The sequence below is a fragment of the Falco punctatus genome (assembly GCF_963210335.1).
Source record: "Falco punctatus genome assembly, chromosome: Z".
Lineage (NCBI taxonomy): Eukaryota > Metazoa > Chordata > Aves > Falconiformes > Falconidae > Falco > Falco punctatus.
In genome coordinates this window covers 77,550,966-77,574,108 of record NC_137586.1, presented here as the reverse complement: position 1 = coordinate 77,574,108, position 23,143 = coordinate 77,550,966, and the positions used below count along the sequence as shown (strand labels likewise).

Sequence of the window (23,143 nt, the reverse complement as noted above, 5' to 3'; positions counted from 1 at the left end):
GAGATATACTTACCTGCATCTCGTATATAAGGAGTCTGACATATAGAATATTATGTTGCTTTTTCAAGATCACTAAAGAAAACTGAAAATGTTAAAGAAAAAAATGAATAGGAAAGTAATGTGTATGGAAATTAAAGGTGAAAAAAAGTAATTTCCTGTCTTTATAGTAGAAATTAAAAATTTTAACTATAAGTTAACTGGTTAGATACAAATAAATCTTACAGTTTTTTGAGGCATAAAGTCATGAACAAAAATGAGCATACAGCTGAAGTACAGCTTGCCTGGACATCTGACAGCATCCTCGGTCGCAGCATGTGCTTCTACCAGCAGCCAGCTCAGTTATCAAAAGTATGAATTACAAACTTGTGTGAATGTTTGTCGGCATTGCATGTAGTCCTGAAATTTTAAAACTTTGAAAGCTTTCTCAGTTTTTTTGCTAGAATTTAGTCTGTTGCCAATAATTAAAGTATAGATAACCAATAACAAAATGCTATTTTTAACTTTCTGCAGGTCTTTTATAGGCATTTAAAAATAGGCTTAATGAAAATAGAAACACTTTGTATCCAACTAAGAGAAATATTTTGCTATTACGTATTTTAGTTAGTGGTAACCACAGGTTTTATACCGAGAAGCCAGGCAGTGTAAAAACATTGATTGTTTGTCCACAGATTAATCCATACTACTATTCAGACATTAAAGCATCTTTCCATTTCACTGAGTATCCCCATAGTGCTGCCTGGATCAGGTGCAGATGTGCTGTCCTTGCAGACAAAGACCATCTGATAAATTCAAATTCTTTGAAGAATCCTTATTATAAATTCTTATTTTTATTTTGTATGATGATTTTCTGTAGAAATGTCTTTATCTTAAAGCTATTTTTAAAAATGATACTTCAGCATTCAGAAACATGAATGAAAGTAGGTCACGATGCTTGGTGGGTTGCTTTTGGTAATGTTTTTTAGTGGAGGCTTTGGGATCATATCCATCATGGATAGTCAAGAATTTGGGCAGTACTGAGTTTGGTATTCATGAATATCTTTGTGTGGTATAAAGTAAAATTTCTATGCTATGCCACCCACCCCCACCCCACCCCACCCACTGCTGAACTTTATACTGTGGTATAAAGTTGAAATCAAGAACCAGCTGGAGAAAAAAAAGTTATTTAAGCAAGAGATTTTGAGAAAAGTAAAATGTCTGAGGAGGAAGGCTTACACTGGTCCCAGCATCTCCTGATCTCCCAAGGCATCAGCAGCATTGAGATCAAAGAAGGAAGCTGGTGGTGAATTTGAGTGCCCTTAGTCAGGTCAGTGCCTTTTGGGATTTCAGTTTCAGACCTTGGTTTAAGTGGGGTTTTGACTCCCAAGTGCTTCATTAGAGCTAACTCTCAAAATCCACTTTTAGTAGACAATTATATGAATAATGGATTGCACTGTATAATTCTGTCTGTACTGATATATGTGTATGCTTCTCCCAAGCTAGAACCAACTATTATGTAGAGACTAATAAAGAAAGCTTTCTGGACTAATAATGCTTTCCATACCATAGTTAAAAAAAATCTGCTATCATCCTTTAGGTCTTGAGTATTTGATTTTAAAGGAAAATCTTAGAAGGAAGAAAAGTGATTTTACTAGGCATGTGCTGAACCTCCTGTGTATTTTTCTTTAATACACCCTGAATAAATCTATAACTTTTTGTGATTGAACATGTAAAATTTTGTTACAAAATAAAAAATTTTCTCTAGTCACTCATGTGATTATTTACGTATGGGCATTAGAGGACTGGAGAATCAGGCTGAAATTATTTCTGGCGATTTATTAGAATTATAAAATCATATTTTTAGTTGGAAGAGAGCTTTATAAAGGTCATCTTGGTGATCCCATTCACATCCCAGGTTGCTCCTTGCACATCCCAGGTGCCCACCAGGCGCACTGCCCAGCTGCTGGGGGGAGCACCCCATGCCCAAGCCCCCTGAGGCTCAGCCGGAGCTGCCGGAGCACCCCCAGACCCTTTCTCCGCACCAGCTGCCAATAAACACCTTGTACGATTCTTCCCACGGCCCCTGCGGCTGCAGCCCTCTGGGAAGCGTTGGTCACCCAGTGACGCCTTCCCCAGCCCCGACCCGCCGTGCCACCTCTGAGCTCTGCCAGGTGCTGCGGGGGGCTGGGGCCGTCCCTGCGGGGCTCGGGGAGCTGCAGAGCCCCACAGCTGAGCGTCCGTGGGACCAGGCAGAGGTGCTGAGAACTGCAAGCAGCATCCCGGCAGCACAAGGGTTTGCCCGGCAGTGGGGGGATTTGGGAGGGAGGGAGGGGGCGGCCAGCTTTGTCAGTGCAGCAGCACAGGGAAAGCAAAACCGCGTTTCCCAGCAGGAGGGAACTGGTTGGATTAGTGGGAAGGGAAAGTGGAAGCCCATGTCTAGGCTGAAGAGGAGCGGCGTGAGGTTTGCCAGCGAGAGAGGTCAGTTAGGGAGAGGAGAAGGCAATTCCCAGCACTGGAGGGATGGAAGAGGGCATGACTGTTTACTTTTGGGTTTTATTTTTAAATTTCCGTCTGCACTTTTCCCCTTCTGGCACCATTTGCTGTACTGTTGCAGGGTCTGAACCTGCCATTGCAGAGAGAGGAATTCAGTCAATGCCCAATGGGGGAAGTGAAAGAAAGGGCTAGACATGTGGAAAGGAAGCTTCCTAGCAGGAAAACACCCATTGGTCAGGGCTGTGGGGCAGGAGGAGGTCAAAAGGCCAGAGAAAGGGCTACATGGAGAAGGGCTTGGCCAGAAATGTGCATGTCCTGTGCCAAGGGACTCTGACAACAGCGGTGGCTACCAGGTGGCCGGCAGCACATCCCACCCAGCAGCACATCCCACTCGGTGGCATATCCACCCAGCAAAGCATCCCACCCAGCAGCACATCCCACCCAGCAGCGCATCCCACCCAGCAGCACATCCCACCCAGCAGCACATCCCACCCAGCAGCACATCCCACTCGGTAGCATATCCACCCAGCAAAGCATCCCGCCCAGCAGCGCATCCCACCCAGCAGCACGTCCCACCCAGCAAAGCATCCCACCCATCAGCACATCCCACCCAGCAGCACATCCCACCCAGCAAAGCATCCCACCCAGCAGCACATCCCAGCCAGCAGCATATCCCACCCATCAGCACATCCCACCCAGCAGCGCATCCCACCCAGCAGCACATCCCACCCAGCAGCACATCCCACCCAGCAGCACATCCCACCCAGCAGCGCATCCCACCCAGCAGCACATCCCACCCAGCAGCACATCCCACCCAGCAGCACATCCCACTCGGTAGCATATCCACCCAGCAAAGCATCCCGCCCAGCAGCGCATCCCACCCAGCAGCACGTCCCACCCAGCAAAGCATCCCACCCATCAGCACATCCCACCCAGCAGCACATCCCACCCAGCAAAGCATCCCACCCAGCAGCACATCCCAGCCAGCAGCATATCCCACCCATCAGCACATCCCACCCAGCAGCACATCCCACCCAGCAGCACATCCCACCCAGCAGCACATCCCACCCGGCAGCGTATCCCACCCGGCAGCACATCCCACCAGCAGCCCCACGTGCCTGGGGGGTGCTCTGGAGGACGGTGGGACTCCTCGGCACTTGCAGAACCTGCCGTGGGCACAGGCACAGCCAGTACCCGCCGCAGGTCTCGGCGCTCGGGGCTGCTCGCTCGCTGCTCTGGGATTGTGTGTTTGGAGCACACCCTGCGCTCTCCTGGAGCGAGGATTTTTCCTCCTGCAGCTCTCTCAGGTGCACGTGTCCCCCCACCCTGCCTTCCTAGCAGCAGATCTTCAGGCAGACGGGGCGCTGGGGGTGAGAAGAGGAGCGTGCAAGTCGCGGTCCCCCCGGTGCAAAGCCTGCTCGCCGCACAAGCCCCCTGCCCCCCCTTTGCCTCCAGCGCCCCAGCCCCGCTGATCAGCTCTGCCAGGGCCCTCACGTGTTCCTCGCGAGACTCTCTGTTGGGGTACATTAACCCAAATTAGTTCAAAAGAATGTGGAGCAGGGCTGAGCGGTTTAGCAAAAGCTGAGCAAATATTAGAGTGCACCTGCCCAGCGGTGCACGATGTGCTGCGCAGGGCTCTACCACCCCTGTCCTCAAGCAGTGCTGTGACCAAGCCCTGCAGGGCTGGCTACCCATCTGTGTCTTGTACAGCTGTAAACCTATAAAGGACCACAGTCTTAAGGTTTTTCCCTCTGCCACGTTGACAAAATTGTACTTCGTTGCCTCATACAATATGTGTGTTGGATCTTCTTGATTCCATTAATGTTTTCCCTAAACAGATTTTCAGCAGAGGTCTGATAAAGTGACAGGTCTGGACTTGTTTTCAGTAGCAGAACTGGTTCTTTGAACGCTTTTAGTTCCTTGTTCATGTCTGGGGTAAAACACAGACCGTTTGGGAACCGAAGCAGGGCTGACAAGCCCTGTAGGCACTTTTGGAGCCTGTAGGCAGGGAATCCCACCCATTACAGAAGGTCTGCAGGTAGCAATACGTACACACAAACCAGTATTTTTTCCCCCTCACTTCTCGGATGGGAAAACTGTACGGTGAAAGGATGGATGCAGGTTTCCTGATGTCTGTGCTGTCCTCCCCAAGCGGGTTTAGCATCCTGCAGCAGGTGAGGTGAGCGGCAGAGCAGGCATAACCAAACCTGCGTGAGGGGGGAGAGGCAGCGGCAGGAATTCAGCCTCAACCAGAGCATCAGGTCACGAGCAGCTCCCGCAGCCCTTGTACCACAGCGTGTGCATTGAAATAACACCCAACAGCTGCGTGTCCTCCGGCTGTTCTACTGTTCAGCAGTTGGGATTTTCTGTGAAAACGGGCAGAAAGTGGAAGTATTGCTGCTTTAAAAAGCTGGGATGGGTGAAGAGATTACATCGTCCTGGGGAGGAGTTTCCAGGGAGGAAGGCACTGTGCAGCTCATAAACGGCTTGGACTGGGATTGCCGCTGTCCCATGTGCCTGTGACCTCACTGGGGAGGGGCAGCACTCCTGCTCGTCTTGAAACAACGCCATGGATAGGTTTGTGAACAGCAGACTCAAGGATAACAGTGTGACTCTGTTCACCAAGGCAGGCTGCCCTTACTGCAGAAATGCCATTGAGATGTTGAAGAAGTACAACATCGCTCCTGGAGGCCTGCAAGAGTTCGATATCACTGGGTTGACAGATGTCCAGGACTACTTGCAGAAAATAACGGGACAAAGAAACGTAAGTTCTCGCAGTTGTGTTTCAGGATGTGCCGATCCGTTGTCCCAGCTGCCCCATAACCTGGTCAGCCGCTGCAGCGGCCAAAGCGAGGTCTCTTTCCCTGCTACTTTCTGTGCCAGGTCTCTGGGAGAAGCACACCCCTTTCTCATTTGTAAAAACTCTCCTTGTTTTGGTGACTCCGCTTTTCCCATGGCCGCAGCCACCACAGGGACCTGGCTGCGCCCTGAGGCATGCAGGCTGCTTCCCATCGTGGGGACGTGGGGAACAGAGCTTGGCTCACTGCCAGCTGCTCCTGGGGCTGCAGCACTTCCCGGGACACGGTACATCTCCTCCCAGCCCCTCTGGGGTTGTAGTGCATGGCAGCATGGGAGAAGCCCGATGCTAAGGCTTGCCTGTGGTCCTGGAGGTGAAAGAAGGGCTGGTGGAGAGGGGTACTTGCGTGTTGCCAGGTGTCTGCTCTGAGGGTCCTTCAAAGATCTTGCTGTGACGCTGCCTGAGGCAGCATGGATTTGCAGAGGACCATGAACACAGAGCTGTGAGTTGCCTGAATTTGGACTTTGCCCTCTGGCACGAGGCAGAAAAAGCATTTCAAACTGCATCCTGGCAGCCAGCTGTAAAGCAGGTGCCACACTTACAAAATCTAGCAGCTGTTCCTTTTGAATCTTAATGAAATAATTTGGTCTGTCTTGGGGAGGGAGGTTTTGTGCCTGACCTTCAGGAGGTAACTTCTTTGGCAGGCAGCTCACCCTTCAGCCCTCCTTACAGGTAAGGAATGTGCTTTTTGTTTTCCCTCCCCGCTCTACCTTCATGATACCAAAGTCCAGCTCCAGCAGGTTCCCTGCAGGGAAGCGGAGGGCAGGCGCAGAGGACCCGCTCTTCTTGCCACCCGGGTTTCGGGGGCATTTCTCCTGTGCTGGCTGCACGCTCAGATGTGTTGCTCGACTCGGCCCAGGGAAAATCCAGGCAGTTGCTTCTGCTTTCAGCACAGCAGGGGGCTGCTGCCTGGCCCTGATAGACGGTGTCCCTGTGCTTGGCCCGTGCAGGTGGTGGCAAAGTGATGCTGCCGCATGCATCTTCTCTAAAGCCCTTGCTCTGAGCGCCAAGCACTTGCCTGGCTGGTGTCTGACCCTGCTGGCTCCATTTCAGCCTCCGAGGGTGGCAGCGAGGACCTTATTCCCCTCTGTGTGGGAACACGGGGAGGGCAGCACCTGGCATGATGGATCCATCCCCGCTGCGAAGAGACAGCCCAGAACAGATGCTGCACGGCCAGAGGGGAGGCAACGAGGAGCCTTTGCTGGTCCACCATGGGCCAGGCCCTCTGAAGGGGGCTGCACCCAGCCCCACAGCCCAGTTGTGGCTGGTGCAGGGGAGGTGAGCAAGGTCATGACGGCTTCTGGCGTGGTGACTACAGGATCACCAGATGGTCTGGGTTCCCGCGGCTGACCAGCTTGACCCCCTGCACTGAGCAGGGGCACCTGAGCAAGGTCAGGTTGCTTAGACACCCATCCAGCCTGAACTCGGTGATCCCATTCACATCCCAGGCTGCTCCTCACACACCCCACGTGCCACCAGAGAGAGGGGGAGGGTAACGCAAGTGCTGCTGGTGTGCCCTGGGCTGCCATCGCCAGCCCGCCCGCGGGCAGGGTACGTGTCGTGCCAGTGACAGGAGCTCCTGACGGGCACTGCTGCGCGCTCGCAGGGCTCCAGGGAGGGCAGTGGGCAGCTCCTGGGGCAGGGGTCCCTACTCAGGTCTGGCTGCCGTGCTCCCAAAGCCCGACCTGACCGTGGCTGCGCAGGAGCAGGGCAGAGGGCTGGCCCAGCTGCCGTCTTCACGCTGCTCGCTTTTCCCCTTAGTGTTTTAGGCCTGTTCTTCCCACGGCCTCAGCCTTAACTCCTCGAGCTGAAACCATCTCAGTAATTTCACTTCTGCCTCTGCTGCATTCATTTTATCTTCCCTGGGTTTAGCTTGGGCTGCTTGTTCCCAGCTCGACAGTGATTCTCACTTCCCCCTGCGGAGAGTGGCACAGGCCTGCCTTGAGGAAGCCTCAGATGCTGAGGGTCAGAAGTTGCTCCTGGTCTTTGGGAGAGGGGTTTTCTCCTGTGTTTTGGCGTTTTTTAAATGGCTCTCAGCACTGATTGCCGCTTATCTTGCACCCAGGCGATGATGTGAGATGGGCAGGAAAAGGGACCATCGTAGGCAGGAAAACACAGGTCAGTCAGGGCTGTGGAGCAGGAGGGAGACAGAAGGCCAGAGAAGGGGCTACGTGGAGAAAAGCTTGTGCTGGAAAGGCACATGTGCTGTGCCCACTGACTTTGACAGCAATGGTGGACATCAGACAGCCAGCAGCAAATCTACCCAGCAGCACATCCCACTCAGTAGTGCATCCCACCCAGCAGCACATCCCACCCAGCAGCACATCCCACCCAGCAGCGCATCCCACCCAGCAGTGCATCCCACCCAGCAGCACGTCCCACCCAGCAAAGCATCCCACCCAGCAGCGCGTCCCACCCAGCAGCGCATCCCACCCAGCAGCACATCCCACCCAGCAGCACATCCCACCCAGCAGCGCATCCCACCCAGCAGCACATCCCACCCAGCAGCGCGTCCCACCCAGCAGCGCATCCCACCCAGCAGCGCATCCCACCCAGCAGCACGTCCCACCCAGCAAAGCATCCCACCCAGCAGCGCATCCCACCCAGCAGCGCATCCCACCCAGCAGCGCATCCCACCCAGCAGCACGTCCCACCCAGCAAAGCATCCCACCCAGCAGCGCGTCCCACCCAGCAGCGCATCCCACCCAGCAGCACATCCCACCCAGCAGCACATCCCACCCAGCAGCGCGTCCCACCCAGCAGCGCATCCCACCCAGCAGCGCGTCCCACCCAGCAGCGCATCCCACCCAGCAGCACATCCCACCCGGCAGCGCATCCCACCCAGCAGCACATCCCACCCAGCAGCGCGTCCCACCCAGCAGCGCATCCCACCCGGCAGCACCATCCCACCCGGCAGCGCATCCCACCCGGCAGCACATCCCACCAGCAGCCCCACGTGCCTGGGGGATGCTCTGGAGGACGGTGGGACTCCTCGGCACTTGCAGAACCTGCCGTGGGCACAGGCACGGCCAGTACCCGCCGCAGGTCTCGGCGCTCAGGGCTGCTCGCTCGCTGCTCTGGGATTGTGTGTTTGGAGTACACCCTGCGCTCTCCTGGAGCGAGGATTTTTCCTCCTGCAGCTCTCTCAGGTGCACGTGTCCCCCCACCCTGCCTTCCTAGCAGCAGATCTTCAGGCAGACGGGGCGCTGGGGGTGAGAAGAGGAGCGTGCAAGTCGCGGTCCCCCCGGTGCAAAGCCTGCTCGCCGCACAAGCCCCCTGCCCCCCCTTTGCCTCCAGCGCCCCAGCCCCGCTGATCAGCCCGCGGCTTGTTCTCTGCCAGGGCCCTCACGTGTTCCTCGGGAGACACTGCCTCGGAGGGCTGAGTGACCTGCAGAACATGGAGTGCCAGCTCCCCACCGCGCTGCAGCAGATGGGCATCCTGATGTAGCTGGAGGGTAAGTCCGGGGAGGTCTCTGGCCAGCAGCAATGATTTTTCACTCCTATAGAGAACCTGGAGTATTTCTAAGAGTGAAGCATGACTCGACGGAGGGGTGTTGTGTGCCATTAGGAGTAATTTGCAAACTTGTCATGAAAAAATTCATTGTGAAGCCATTCCGGCCGTTGACTAATGGCTCAAGCGAGCCCAGACAGACACACGTGACCTTGGCTCTGTGAGCTCCTGCCGGTGAGGGGAGGAGTCCTCGCACCATCTGCACCACACGATATCCAGAAGTGCCGGTGTCTCGTCACAGGTCTGCTCCTTTCACGTGTTTGACAGGCATTGCGCAGCATGAGGACCCCTAAGAGTTTAATCTGAAATCTCTCCTCGCCCTGTACCAGAAAGCCCCAGGATTGAGCTTGCCAGGCCCAAAGCAGAGGTCTGCCCTCTTGCCTGGCAGAAGAAGGGCAACAAGCCTCGGGCACATCGTGGCACCACCATAGTGAGCCCTGCAGAAAGGAGGTGGACGGTGGGTCCTAATACAGCCAGTGGTTTAGGGACACTCAGCTGTTTGTGATGCGTGCCATCGCTGTGCTTGTGCGGGGCACGGGTGGGAGTGGGCTGCCAGTGAGCTTTTAGGAACACGGCAAAGGAAACGGCTCGTGCTCAGGGTGACAGCCAAGTACCTGTAAATGCGCAGGCTGCGTTACTCCCTGTGCAAGAAGAGAATTCCCGGCTGCTCCTCTACAGCACGCAGAGAGAGACAGATACACACTGGGGTCCCTTGCTTTCACTCACCAAATGTGCCTTCAGCAGCCCACTGTAGCACGGAGAATATTGCTGTAAGCTTATATTCCACTTCCTCAGAAGCTCAGGTGCAGCTAAGCGTACACACAGACACGGGTGTGTTCGTGGCTGTGAGCACGCAGAGGGAACCGCTGTGGGTGCTACGCAGTAAGGAACTTGGAACTGAGAGAGCAGCTCGAGTCAAACACACAAGCACTCAGGTGCCTCAATATGTTTTCCACACTGCATCAAACTTACCAGTTTGGTAAGACGATGTTAGCAAAGATGGCTGGACTTACAGGGTGTGTAATATATGTAGTGTGTGTGTACATGAACAAAACCTGCGTGCATGTGTACAGGCACACATGGCTATCTGCATGCAGGTGGAACATAGAAGTATGGATACCGATGGTAAAGCACCATTTAAAAGGTCTCCCAAGCCTCTTCTGGAATGGTATGGTATTAATTGAATAGTTCCTATGAGCACTGGTCTCTCTACTCTTCACGTCTGCTGTTCTTGCTTCCAGGAGAAAGAGAGCCACGAGCTGTGGCCTCCTCATGTCAACACGCACGCCTCTCGCTGCAAATTCTTGCCAACTTCCTTCTGCGGGACCAAATGCACCTCTCTGGTGAACGCAGCTCCATTTCCTTTCATCAGTCAGTGCTTCAGCACGTTAAAATCCCTTCAACCTTTCTGTAGCTCTGGAACATAGTCGAGAACATGATCCGATTCAGCCCAATAAAATAGGCTTGCTCTAAGCGACTGCGCTCACTGTTGTGTTTCTTTTTCGTACAGCCCCATTCATGCACTCATCCTGAATGTCTCTTTTCTCCCCATGGTCTTTTTCCTCACTGTCTCTCCCAAGTGACCATCTGAAAGTTCTTGATGTTTTCCATGTCCTGTAACTAACGTCATTCCGATGGTCTGAGTCTGTGGCACGCACAGACTGCTGTAACGCCAGTCTGCCGCAGTGCAGCTCCCGCAGCCCGTGCACGCGTCCGCTGCTCTCATGACCCACAAGCTTTTGGCTGATGTCTCATGGCCAGGTCATGATGCTTTGCCCTGGCAGCACTTTTTCAGTAAAGATTTCATTACAAGGCAGCTGCTGCCAGGAAACAATACAGGTTTTTCATTTTCCCCTGTAATCACGCTGAGGGAAGAGCTGTTGGGGACAGAAAATGCTGGAGCCAAGCAGCCAGCTGAAGAGGTTGCTGGCTGCAGAACCCCTCCGAGGCAGCACAGGCAGGGTTCAGGCCTGAAGTAAATAGTGCTGTGTCAGGAAATGGATTTACGGGAAAGGCACAGCACAGCTGCTCCCAAGGCAAACGGGGTGAAGAGCTGCTCTAAATACTTGACAGTAAAATAACACTAAAAACGTTTAAAGACTGTGTCAACTGGATGAGAAAGCAAAAAAACCCAAGGATAACCACTACCACACACACCCACACACACACACACAGTATTATTCTTACTTCTAGTTCTCTCAAACTTTATTTCCCCCCATTTTTTTTAACAGAAAAATATTCTTTCCCTTTCTTTCTTGGGTTTCTGTTTTTCTGGTTGTTGGTTTTTTTTTTTTATTTTGGTGGTTCTTTTTTTTTTAAGTTCAATTACAACCTGATTCCACAGGTTGTTGTTTTTTTAAAGCCTGAAACTTCTTTGATTTTTACTAAACCATTTAACATGTAGGATTTGCTGGGCAGACAAAGCCTAAGGGGAAGAGCCCAGCCCAGCTTTGGGGTTACCATGCCGGCACAGCCCCTTGACACCCCATCTTTGACAAAACCACCCTCGAGCAGGGTCCCCCTCTCCCACAGTACAGCTGGGGTGAGCAGCACCAGCTGCCCCACCACCACCAGCCTGGAAAGGAGCTGTGCAACCTCCTCCTGCCATACAACTCCCCAGTGACGCAGTGACGCTGGCTGGGGTTGCTGGTCCCCCTTACCCTCATCAGGAGGGAAAGAGAGCAAGCACAGGCTTTCTCCCATGCTTGGAAAGGAATGGGAAAGCTAAAAGCTTACTTCATGGCACATTTAAAGTGCCATGAATATATATATAATATAATATATATAATACAATATATATAATGTGTGTGTACATGAACAAAACTTGCGTGCATGTGTACAGGCACACATTTGCCAGCCTCACCTGCTACTCAAACCATCAACTCACTGGGAAAACAGCAGTCAATGAGATGAACAGAAGAGGGATGCCAACTTCCAGAAGCTGTACTGTTAGTCAGAAAGATGCGCAGCAATGTACCCCAACATGGCAGGTTAACCTAAACATAGATCTGCACTTGCCATGATCTTCACCTTCTTTCCAGGAAGATGAAAAATTAATTATAACATTTGCTAGGTCTTGAAATTCATTTTGTGATGTGGGTTTTGTGCTTGGATTAGATGGCATTTGGACATACTCATATTTAACAACTTCTTGCTTTAATTTTTAGGCAAAACTAATATAAGAAAGAAAGTAGAGAAGGAAAGCTGTATGGTGACTTTGAAAGAAATTCTTAAAACACTGAGGAGTTTGCAGTCAACACACAGGGCTGAAACACCACTTCAAATCACAAATATAAGTGGAGAATGTAGCCCATGGAAGGAGACTATCATGATATGAACTATAGAAGTGTGGATAATCTTGTGTTCACCCTATTGAAGGGGCATGTTCAAACACACTGTTCTTGGAACTAGCCAGTCTTTCACATTTGCCAGGCTAATTAATGTTGACTTTAAAACAAACTATACAAAGTTAATTACGGTTAATCTTGTTGCAGGGCAAAGGAAGCTGTATGAAGATTACAGAGGGATTTTTTGCCATTTCCCCTTCAGGATTCACCACCCAGAGCATCGTGTTCTGTGACACTAATACCAAACTGCAGCTACCAGAAGCAATGGTTTCTGGGCAAATTCAGCACTGTACACACCTTGCAATTTAATATTGAATAAAAAGATGAGATGAAGTATCAGTAAAATGACTCTTCTTGCTTTTCTTAATTTGAGGGACAGAAATGCTGTGCGATAACTACACTCAGCAGGCACTCTGGGATGTGTTCTGTTTTTTTCCATAACACTAAATCAAAACCTGTCCACCTAAAGGAAGAGAATGCATTTTCTATCTCTTTACCTCTAGCTGAACTTCCCTGAAATTGCCCTTCCTACCACTAAAACTTCAGATCAGAGACACATGAGTCTCTGTTGCCTCTCATTCCCTGCTCTGCTTCTTTGCCCTCTCCTTCAGCCCTTATAGACACCAAACACTATATGCCATTCCTTCCTTTTTCTCAGTCTGCTGGAGGCTTTTTGCATTCTTCCTCTATTTTTCCTTCTGTATTTTCTCTCCATGCTGCCTCTTTTTTTCTGGTGAGCCACATCAATTCCCAGTTTCCTTTCAAACCTCTCTTCTAGCAGCAGAGGGTAACACTCAGTAAATACACCCCACTCACCTTTTCACCTTGCTTCTCATTTCATTTGGCATCTGTCCATGTCCAGCCCTGTCACCAACACCCTTTTGTCCATCACCAAAGGGCGCCCCTGCCCCACTGCCCAGCCTGCAGAGAACAGCCCCTGGACCTGCCCTCAAACCTCCCCAGCAGCCTGGCTGGCCCCGGCTGCGGGAGCACCAGTCACTGCCGAGGGAGCTAAGGGTGATGCAGCAAGGTAAGCCTGAGAGAATTTGGGTTATTTTAAATTAAGTGCTGCAGGTGAAAGTAATTGCTCTAGAAGTTGCACACTGTACACATCCGGTCTAGGGAGTTTTCCTGCCACAAGCTTCCAAATATTCGGATTTTTCTGGAGTTACTTTCAGCGTGATGCACATCTCCCTCCTACATCACCCAGAGCTAAATTCCCAGGCTTTTTTACGGACCTAAAGTAGCGAGGGCCCCCTGCTACTTCTCCAAAGGCATTGGGCATAGCAGCCCTGTGTAATCGCTCAGGCTCAACTCACCTTGTTCTTGCTGAGCAGTAAGGACTATCAGGAGCTGAGGGGACACAGATTAGCTGCTCTTTGCTGCTTCACTAACAACAGAAGTTATGCAAAGCACCTACCTAAGAAAATTCCAACAGCAGCCTGACCTATCATTTATTCTGGAGAGTAATACGTTTAATCTTTGTGATTAGGTTTTATACTCTTCACCCAGTGGCAATTTCAGTTTCATAAATGCACTGGAAGCAATGAGTTCTGCTTGAGAACAGCTACAAAACAGTGTGCCGTGCAATCTAGCAAATGTCTGCGTTGAACTTCTCGTATTTACGTACTTCTCTTTGCCTGGGAGAGGACTAATAGATGCTGTAAAAACAGGAATCTGCAGAAATTTGTGCAAGTCAGCTGAAGATATCTTGGACTTGCTGAAATACAAGATTGCTGTTCTGCCAAGAGGGATAGGACTTTAAATGTGCCATGAAGTAAGCTTTTAGCTTTCCCATTCCTTTCCAAGCATGGGAGAAAGCCTGTGCTTGCTCTCTTTCCCTCCTGATGAGGGTAAGGGGGACCAGCAACCCCAGCCAGCGTCACTGCGTCACTGGGGAGTTGTATGGCAGGAGGAGGTTGCACAGCTCCTTTCCAGGCTGGTGGTGGTGGGGCAGCTGGTGCTGCTCACCCCAGCTGTACTGTGGGAGAGGGGGACCCTGCTCGAGGGTGGTTTTGTCAAAGATGGGGTGTCAAGGGGCTGTGCCGGCATGGTAACCCCAAAGCTGGGCTGGGCTCTTCCCCTTAGGCTTTGTCTGCCCAGCAAATCCTACATGTTAAATGGTTTAGTAAAAATCAAAGAAGTTTCAGGCTTTAAAAAAACAACAACCTGTGGAATCAGGTTGTAATTGAACTTAAAAAAAAAAGAACCACCAAAATAAAAAAAAAAAACCAACAACCAGAAAAACAGAAACCCAAGAAAGAAAGGGAAAGAATATTTTTCTGTTAAAAAAAATGGGGGGAAATAAAGTTTGAGAGAACTAGAAGTAAGAATAATACTGTGTGTGTGTGTGTGGGTGTGTGTGGTAGTGGTTATCCTTGGGTTTTTTTGCTTTCTCATCCAGTTGACACAGTCTTTAAACGTTTTTAGTGTTATTTTACTGTCAAGTATTTAGAGCAGCTCTTCACCCCGTTTGCCTTGGGAGCAGCTGTGCTGTGCCTTTCCCGTAAATCCATTTCCTGACACAGCACTATTTACTTCAGGCCTGAACCCTGCCTGTGCTGCCTCGGAGGGGTTCTGCAGCCAGCAACCTCTTCAGCTGGCTGCTTGGCTCCAGCATTTTCTGTCCCCAACAGCTCTTCCCTCAGCGTGATTACAGGGGAAAATGAAAAACCTGTATTGTTTCCTGGCAGCAGCTGCCTTGTAATGAAATCTTTACTGAAAAAGTGCTGCCAGGGCAAAGCATCATGACCTGGCCATGAGACATCAGCCAAAAGCTTGTGGGTCATGAGAGCAGCGGACGCGTGCACGGGCTGCGGGAGCTGCACTGCGGCAGACTGGCGTTACAGCAGTCTGTGCGTGCCACAGACTCAGACCATCGGAATGACGTTAGTTACAGGACATGGAAAACATCAAGAACTTTCAGATGGTCACTTGGGAGAGACAGTGAGGAAAAAGACCATGGGGAGAAAAGAGACATTCAGGATGAGTGCATGAATGGGGCTGTACGAAAAAGAAACACAACAGTGAGCGCAGTCGCTTAGAGCAAGCCTATTTTATTGGGCTGAATCGGATCATGTTCTCGACTATGTTCCAGAGCTACAGAAAGGTTGAAGGGATTTTAACGTGCTGAAGCACTGACTGATGAAAGGAAATGGAGCTGCGTTCACCAGAGAGGTGCATTTGGTCCCGCAGAAGGAAGTTGGCAAGAATTTGCAGCGAGAGGCGTGCGTGTTGACATGAGGAGGCCACAGCTCGTGGCTCTCTTTCTCCTGGAAGCAAGAACAGCAGACGTGAAGAGTAGAGAGACCAGTGCTCATAGGAACTATTCAATTAATACCATACCATTCCAGAAGAGGCTTGGGAGACCTTTTAAATGGTGCTTTACCATCGGTATCCATACTTCTATGTTCCACCTGCATGCAGATAGCCATGTGTGCCTGTACACATGCACGCAGGTTTTGTTCATGTACACACACACTACATATATTACACACCCTGTAAGTCCAGCCATCTTTGCTAACATCGTCTTACCAAACTGGTAAGTTTGATGCAGTGTGGAAAACATATTGAGGCACCTGAGTGCTTGTGTGTTTGACTCGAGCTGCTCTCTCAGTTCCAAGTTCCTTACTGCGTAGCACCCACAGCGGTTCCCTCTGCGTGCTCACAGCCACGAACACACCCGTGTCTGTGTGTACGCTTAGCTGCACCTGAGCTTCTGAGGAAGTGGAATATAAGCTTACAGCAATATTCTCCGTGCTACAGTGGGCTGCTGAAGGCACATTTGGTGAGTGAAAGCAAGGGACCCCAGTGTGTATCTGTCTCTCTCTGCGTGCTGTAGAGGAGCAGCCGGGAATTCTCTTCTTGCACAGGGAGTAACGCAGCCTGCGCATTTACAGGTACTTGGCTGTCACCCTGAGCACGAGCCGTTTCCTTTGCCGTGTTCCTAAAAGCTCACTGGCAGCCCACTCCCACCCGTGCCCCGCACAAGCACAGCGATGGCACGCATCACAAACAGCTGAGTGTCCCTAAACCACTGGCTGTATTAGGACCCACCGTCCACCTCCTTTCTGCAGGGCTCACTATGGTGGTGCCACGATGTGCCCGAGGCTTGTTGCCCTTCTTCTGCCAGGCAAGAGGGCAGACCTCTGCTTTGGGCCTGGCAAGCTCAATCCTGGGGCTTTCTGGTACAGGGCGAGGAGAGATTTCAGATTAAACTCTTAGGGGTCCTCATGCTGCGCAATGCCTGTCAAACACGTGAAAGGAGCAGACCTGTGACGAGACACCGGCACTTCTGGATATCGTGTGGTGCAGATGGTGCGAGGACTCCTCCCCTCACCGGCAGGAGCTCACAGAGCCAAGGTCACGTGTGTCTGTCTGGGCTCGCTTGAGCCATTAGTCAACGGCCGGAATGGCTTCACAATGAATTTTTTCATGACAAGTTTGCAAATTACTCCTAATGGCACACAACACCCCTCCGTCGAGTCATGCTTCACTCTTAGAAATACTCCAGGTTCTCTATAGGAGTGAAAAATCATTGCTGCTGGCCAGAGACCTCCCCGGACTTACCCTCCAGCTACATCAGGATGCCCATCTGCTGCAGCGCGGTGGGGAGCTGGCACTCCATGTTCTGCAGGTCGCTCAGCCCTCCGAGGCAGTGTCTCCCGAGGAACACGTGAGGGCCCTGGCAGAGAACAAGCCGCGGGCTGATCAGCGGGGCTGGGGCGCTGGAGGCAAAGGGGGGGCAGGGGGCTTGTGCGGCGAGCAGGCTTTGCACCGGGGGGACCGCGACTTGCACGCTCCTCTTCTCACCCCCAGCGCCCCGTCTGCCTGAAGATCTGCTGCTAGGAAGGCAGGGTGGGGGGACACGTGCACCTGAGAGAGCTGCAGGAGGAAAAATCCTCGCTCCAGGAGAGCGCAGGGTGTGCTCCAAACACACAATCCCAGAGCAGCGAGCGAGCAGCCCCGAGCGCCGAGACCTGCGGCGGGTACTGGCTGTGCCTGTGCCCACGGCAGGTTCTGCAAGTGCCGAGGAGTCCCACCGTCCTCCAGAGCATCCCCCAGGCACGTGGGGCTGCTGGTGGGATGTGCTGCCGGGTGGGATGCGCTGCTGGGTGGGATGTGCTGCCGGGTGGGATGTGCTGCTGGGTGGGACGCGCTGCTGGGTGGGATGTGCTGCTGGGTGGGATGCGCTGCCGGGTGGGATGTGCTGCTGGGTGGGATGCGCTGCTGGGTGGGACGCGCTGCTCGGTGGGATGCTTTGCTGGGTGGGACGTGCTGCTGGGTGGGATGCGCTGCTGGGTGGGATGCGCTGCTGGGTGGGATGTGCTGCTGGGTGGGATGTGCTGCTGGGTGGGATGCGCTGCTGGGTGGGACGCGCTGCTGGGTGGGATGCTTTGCTGGGTGGGACGTGCTGCTGGGTGGGATGCACTGCTGGGTGGGATGCGCTGCTGGGTGGGATGTGCTGCTGGGTGGGATGTGCTGCTGGGTGGGATGCACTACTGAGTGGGATGTGCTGCTGGGTAGATTTGCTGCTGGCTGTCTGATGTCCACCATTGCTGTCAAAGTCAGTGGGCACAGCACATGTGCCTTTCCAGCACAAGCTTTTCTCCACGTAGCCCCTTCTCTGGCCTTCTGTCTCCCTCCTGCTCCACAGCCCTGACTGACCTGTGTTTTCCTGCCTACGATGGTCCCTTTTCCTGCCCATCTCACATCATCGCCTGGGTGCAAGATAAGCGGCAATCAGTGCTGAGAGCCATTTAAAAAACGCCAAAACACAGGAGAAAACCCCTCTCCCAAAGACCAGGAGCAACTTCTGACCCTCAGCATCTGAGGCTTCCTCAAGGCAGGCCTGTGCCACTCTCCGCAGGGGGAAGTGAGAATCACTGTCGAGCTGGGAACAAGCAGCCCAAGCTAAACCCAGGGAAGATAAAATGAATGCAGCAGAGGCAGAAGTGAAATTACTGAGATGGTTTCAGCTCGAGGAGTTAAGGCTGAGGCCGTGGGAAGAACAGGCCTAAAACACTAAGGGGAAAAGCGAGCAGCGTGAAGACGGCAGCTGGGCCAGCCCTCTGCCCTGCTCCTGCGCAGCCACGGTCAGGTCGGGCTTTGGGAGCACGGCAGCCAGACCTGAGTAGGGACCCCTGCCCCAGGAGCTGCCCACTGCCCTCCCTGGAGCCCTGCGAGCGCGCAGCAGTGCCCGTCAGGAGCTCCTGTCACTGGCACGACACGTACCCTGCCCGCGGGCGGGCTGGCGATGGCAGCCCAGGGCACACCAGCAGCACTTGCGTTACCCTCCCCCTCTCTCTGGTGGCACGTGGGGTGTGTGAGGAGCAGCCTGGGATGTGAATGGGATCACCGAGTTCAGGCTGGATGGGTGTCTAAGCAACCTGACCTTGCTCAGGTGCCCCTGCTCAGTGCAGGGGGTCAAGCTGGTCAGCCGCGGGAACCCAGACCATCTGGTGATCCTGTAGTCACCACGCCAGAAGCCGTCATGACCTTGCTCACCTCCCCTGCACCAGCCACAACTGGGCTGTGGGGCTGGGTGCAGCCCCCTTCAGAGGGCCTGGCCCATGGTGGACCAGCAAAGGCTCCTCGTTGCCTCCCCTCTGGCCGTGCAGCATCTGTTCTGGGCTGTCTCTTCGCAGCGGGGATGGATCCATCATGCCAGGTGCTGCCCTCCCCGTGTTCCCACACAGAGGGGAATAAGGTCCTCGCTGCCACCCTCGGAGGCTGAAATGGAGCCAGCAGGGTCAGACACCAGCCAGGCAAGTGCTTGGCGCTCAGAGCAAGGGCTTTAGAGAAGATGCATGCGGCAGCATCACTTTGCCACCACCTGCACGGGCCAAGCACAGGGACACCGTCTATCAGGGCCAGGCAGCAGCCCCCTGCTGTGCTGAAAGCAGAAGCAACTGCCTGGATTTTCCCTGGGCCGAGTCGAGCAACACATCTGAGCGTGCAGCCAGCACAGGAGAAATGCCCCCGAAACCCGGGTGGCAAGAAGAGCGGGTCCTCTGCGCCTGCCCTCCGCTTCCCTGCAGGGAACCTGCTGGAGCTGGACTTTGGTATCATGAAGGTAGAGCGGGGAGGGAAAACAAAAAGCACATTCCTTACCTGTAAGGAGGGCTGAAGGGTGAGCTGCCTGCCAAAGAAGTTACCTCCTGAAGGTCAGGCACAAAACCTCCCTCCCCAAGACAGACCAAATTATTTCATTAAGATTCAAAAGGAACAGCTGCTAGATTTTGTAAGTGTGGCACCTGCTTTACAGCTGGCTGCCAGGATGCAGTTTGAAATGCTTTTTCTGCCTCGTGCCAGAGGGCAAAGTCCAAATTCAGGCAACTCACAGCTCTGTGTTCATGGTCCTCTGCAAATCCATGCTGCCTCAGGCAGCGTCACAGCAAGATCTTTGAAGGACCCTCAGAGCAGACACCTGGCAACACGCAAGTACCCCTCTCCACCAGCCCTTCTTTCACCTCCAGGACCACAGGCAAGCCTTAGCATCGGGCTTCTCCCATGCTGCCATGCACTACAACCCCAGAGGGGCTGGGAGGAGATGTACCGTGTCCCGGGAAGTGCTGCAGCCCCAGGAGCAGCTGGCAGTGAGCCAAGCTCTGTTCCCCACGTCCCCACGATGGGAAGCAGCCTGCATGCCTCAGGGCGCAGCCAGGTCCCTGTGGTGGCTGCGGCCATGGGAAAAGCGGAGTCACCAAAACAAGGAGAGTTTTTACAAATGAGAAAGGGGTGTGCTTCTCCCAGAGACCTGGCACAGAAAGTAGCAGGGAAAGAGACCTCGCTTTGGCCGCTGCAGCGGCTGACCAGGTTATGGGGCAGCTGGGACAACGGATCGGCACATCCTGAAACACAACTGCGAGAACTTACGTTTCTTTGTCCCGTTATTTTCTGCAAGTAGTCCTGGACATCTGTCAACCCAGTGATATCGAACTCTTGCAGGCCTCCAGGAGCGATGTTGTACTTCTTCAACATCTCAATGGCATTTCTGCAGTAAGGGCAGCCTGCCTTGGTGAACAGAGTCACACTGTTATCCTTGAGTCTGCTGTTCACAAACCTATCCATGGCGTTGTTTCAAGACGAGCAGGAGTGCTGCCCCTCCCCAGTGAGGTCACAGGCACATGGGACAGCGGCAATCCCAGTCCAAGCCGTTTATGAGCTGCACAGTGCCTTCCTCCCTGGAAACTCCTCCCCAGGACGATGTAATCTCTTCACCCATCCCAGCTTTTTAAAGCAGCAATACTTCCACTTTCTGCCCGTTTTCACAGAAAATCCCAACTGCTGAACAGTAGAACAGCCGGAGGACACGCAGCTGTTGGGTGTTATTTCAATGCACACGCTGTGGTACAAGGGCTGCGGGAGCTGCTCGTGACCTGATGCTCTGGTTGAGGCTGAATTCCTGCCGCTGCCTCTCCCCCCTCACGCAGGTTTGGTTATGCCTGCTCTGCCGCTCACCTCACCTGCTGCAGGATGCTAAACCCGCTTGGGGAGGACAGCACAGACATCAGGAAACCTGCATCCATCCTTTCACCGTACAGTTTTCCCATCCGAGAAGTGAGGGGGAAAAAATACTGGTTTGTGTGTACGTATTGCTACCTGCAGACCTTCTGTAATGGGTGGGATTCCCTGCCTACAGGCTCCAAAAGTGCCTACAGGGCTTGTCAGCCCTGCTTCGGTTCCCAAACGGTCTGTGTTTTACCCCAGACATGAACAAGGAACTAAAAGCGTTCAAAGAACCAGTTCTGCTACTGAAAACAAGTCCAGACCTGTCACTTTATCAGACCTCTGCTGAAAATCTGTTTAGGGAAAACATTAATGGAATCAAGAAGATCCAACACACATATTGTATGAGGCAACGAAGTACAATTTTGTCAACGTGGCAGAGGGAAAAACCTTAAGACTGTGGTCCTTTATAGGTTTACAGCTGTACAAGACACAGATGGGTAGCCAGCCCTGCAGGGCTTGGTCACAGCACTGCTTGAGGACAGGGGTGGTAGAGCCCTGCGCAGCACATCGTGCACCGCTGGGCAGGTGCACTCTAATATTTGCTCAGCTTTTGCTAAACCGCTCAGCCCTGCTCCACATTCTTTTGAACTAATTTGGGTTAATGTACCCCAACAGAGAGTCTCGCGAGGAACACGTGAGGGCCCTGGCAGAGCTGATCAGCGGGGCTGGGGCGCTGGAGGCAAAGGGGGGGCAGGGGGCTTGTGCGGCGAGCAGGCTTTGCACCGGGGGGACCGCGACTTGCACGCTCCTCTTCTCACCCCCAGCGCCCCGTCTGCCTGAAGATCTGCTGCTAGGAAGGCAGGGTGGGGGGACACGTGCACCTGAGAGAGCTGCAGGAGGAAAAATCCTCGCTCCAGGAGAGCGCAGGGTGTGCTCCAAACACACAATCCCAGAGCAGCGAGCGAGCAGCCCCGAGCGCCGAGACCTGCGGCGGGTACTGGCCGTGCCTGTGCCCACGGCAGGTTCTGCAAGTGCCGAGGAGTCCCACCGTCCTCCAGAGCACCCCCCAGGCACGTGGGGCTGCTGGTGGGATGTGCTGCCGGGTGGGATGTGCTGCTGGGTGGGATGTGCTGCTGGGTGGGATGTGCTGCTGGGTGGGATGCGCTGCTGGGTGGGATGTGCTGATGGGTGGGATATGCTGCTGGCTGGGATGTGCTGCTGGGTGGGATGCTTTGCTGGGTGGGATGTGCTGCTGGGTGGGATGTGCTGATGGGTGGGATGCACTGATGGGTGGGATATGCTGCTGGGTGGGATGCGCTGCTGGGCGGGATGCTTTGCTGGGTGGATATGCTACCGAGTGGGATGTGCTGCTGGGTGGGATGTGCTGCCGGCCACCTGGTAGCCACCGCTGTTGTCAGAGTCCCTTGGCACAGGACATGCACATTTCTGGCCAAGCCCTTCTCCATGTAGCCCTTTCTCTGGCCTTTTGACCTCCTCCTGCCCCACAGCCCTGACCAATGGGTGTTTTCCTGCTAGGAAGCTTCCTTTCCACATGTCTAGCCCTTTCTTTCACTTCCCCCATTGGGCATTGACTGAATTCCTCTCTCTGCAATGGCAGGTTCAGACCCTGCAACAGTACAGCAAATGGTGCCAGAAGGGGAAAAGTGCAGACGGAAATTTAAAAATAAAACCCAAAAGTAAACAGTCATGCCCTCTTCCATCCCTCCAGTGCTGGGAATTGCCTTCTCCTCTCCCTAACTGACCTCTCTCGCTGGCAAACCTCACGCCGCTCCTCTTCAGCCTAGACATGGGCTTCCACTTTCCCTTCCCACTAATCCAACCAGTTCCCTCCTGCTGGGAAACGCGGTTTTGCTTTCCCTGTGCTGCTGCACTGACAAAGCTGGCCGCCCCCTCCCTCCCTCCCAAATCCCCCCACTGCCGGGCAAACCCTTGTGCTGCCGGGATGCTGCTTGCAGTTCTCAGCACCTCTGCCTGGTCCCACGGACGCTCAGCTGTGGGGCTCTGCAGCTCCCCGAGCCCCGCAGGGACGGCCCCAGCCCCCCGCAGCACCTGGCAGAGCTCAGAGGTGGCACGGCGGGTCGGGGCTGGGGAAGGCGTCACTGGGTGACCAACGCTTCCCAGAGGGCTGCAGCCGCAGGGGCCGTGGGAAGAATCGTACAAGGTGTTTATTGGCAGCTGGTGCGGAGAAAGGGTCTGGGGGTGCTCCGGCAGCTCCGGCTGAGCCTCAGGGGGCTTGGGCATGGGGTGCTCCCCCCAGCAGCTGGGCAGTGCGCCTGGTGGGCACCTGGGATGTGAATGTGATGTTTTTTTCCTTATGTTTAGACAGAGCCTCCTGCGATTCCATTTCTGCCCATTTCCTCTGGTCCTGGCCCCAGGCACCACTGGGAAGCCCTTGGCTCTGCCATCTTCATTCCTCCACCAGGTGCTCATGCACAGGGGCAAAACCTACCCACCAAGCATCCTCTTTTCTAGGTGGAGCCCCCA

General features: G+C 53.5%; 2 long non-coding RNA genes across 2 annotated transcripts; one reads left to right on the top strand and one right to left on the bottom strand.

Moving 5' to 3' along the window:
* The first annotated feature begins 4,974 nt into the window (after nt 1-4,974).
* Nucleotides 4,975-10,318, top strand: LOC308056653. Its single transcript, XR_013924905.1, has 3 exons — nt 4,975-5,233; nt 8,667-8,781; nt 10,079-10,318. It is a non-coding gene; the product is annotated as an uncharacterized lncRNA (long non-coding RNA).
* Nucleotides 10,319-15,216: 4,898 nt separating this feature from the next.
* Nucleotides 15,217-20,320, bottom strand: LOC308056652. Its single transcript, XR_013924904.1, has 3 exons — nt 20,063-20,320; nt 16,754-16,868; nt 15,217-15,456 (listed from the first exon to the last, which is right to left on the bottom strand). It is a non-coding gene; the product is annotated as an uncharacterized lncRNA (long non-coding RNA).
* Nucleotides 20,321-23,143: the final 2,823 nt, after the last annotated feature.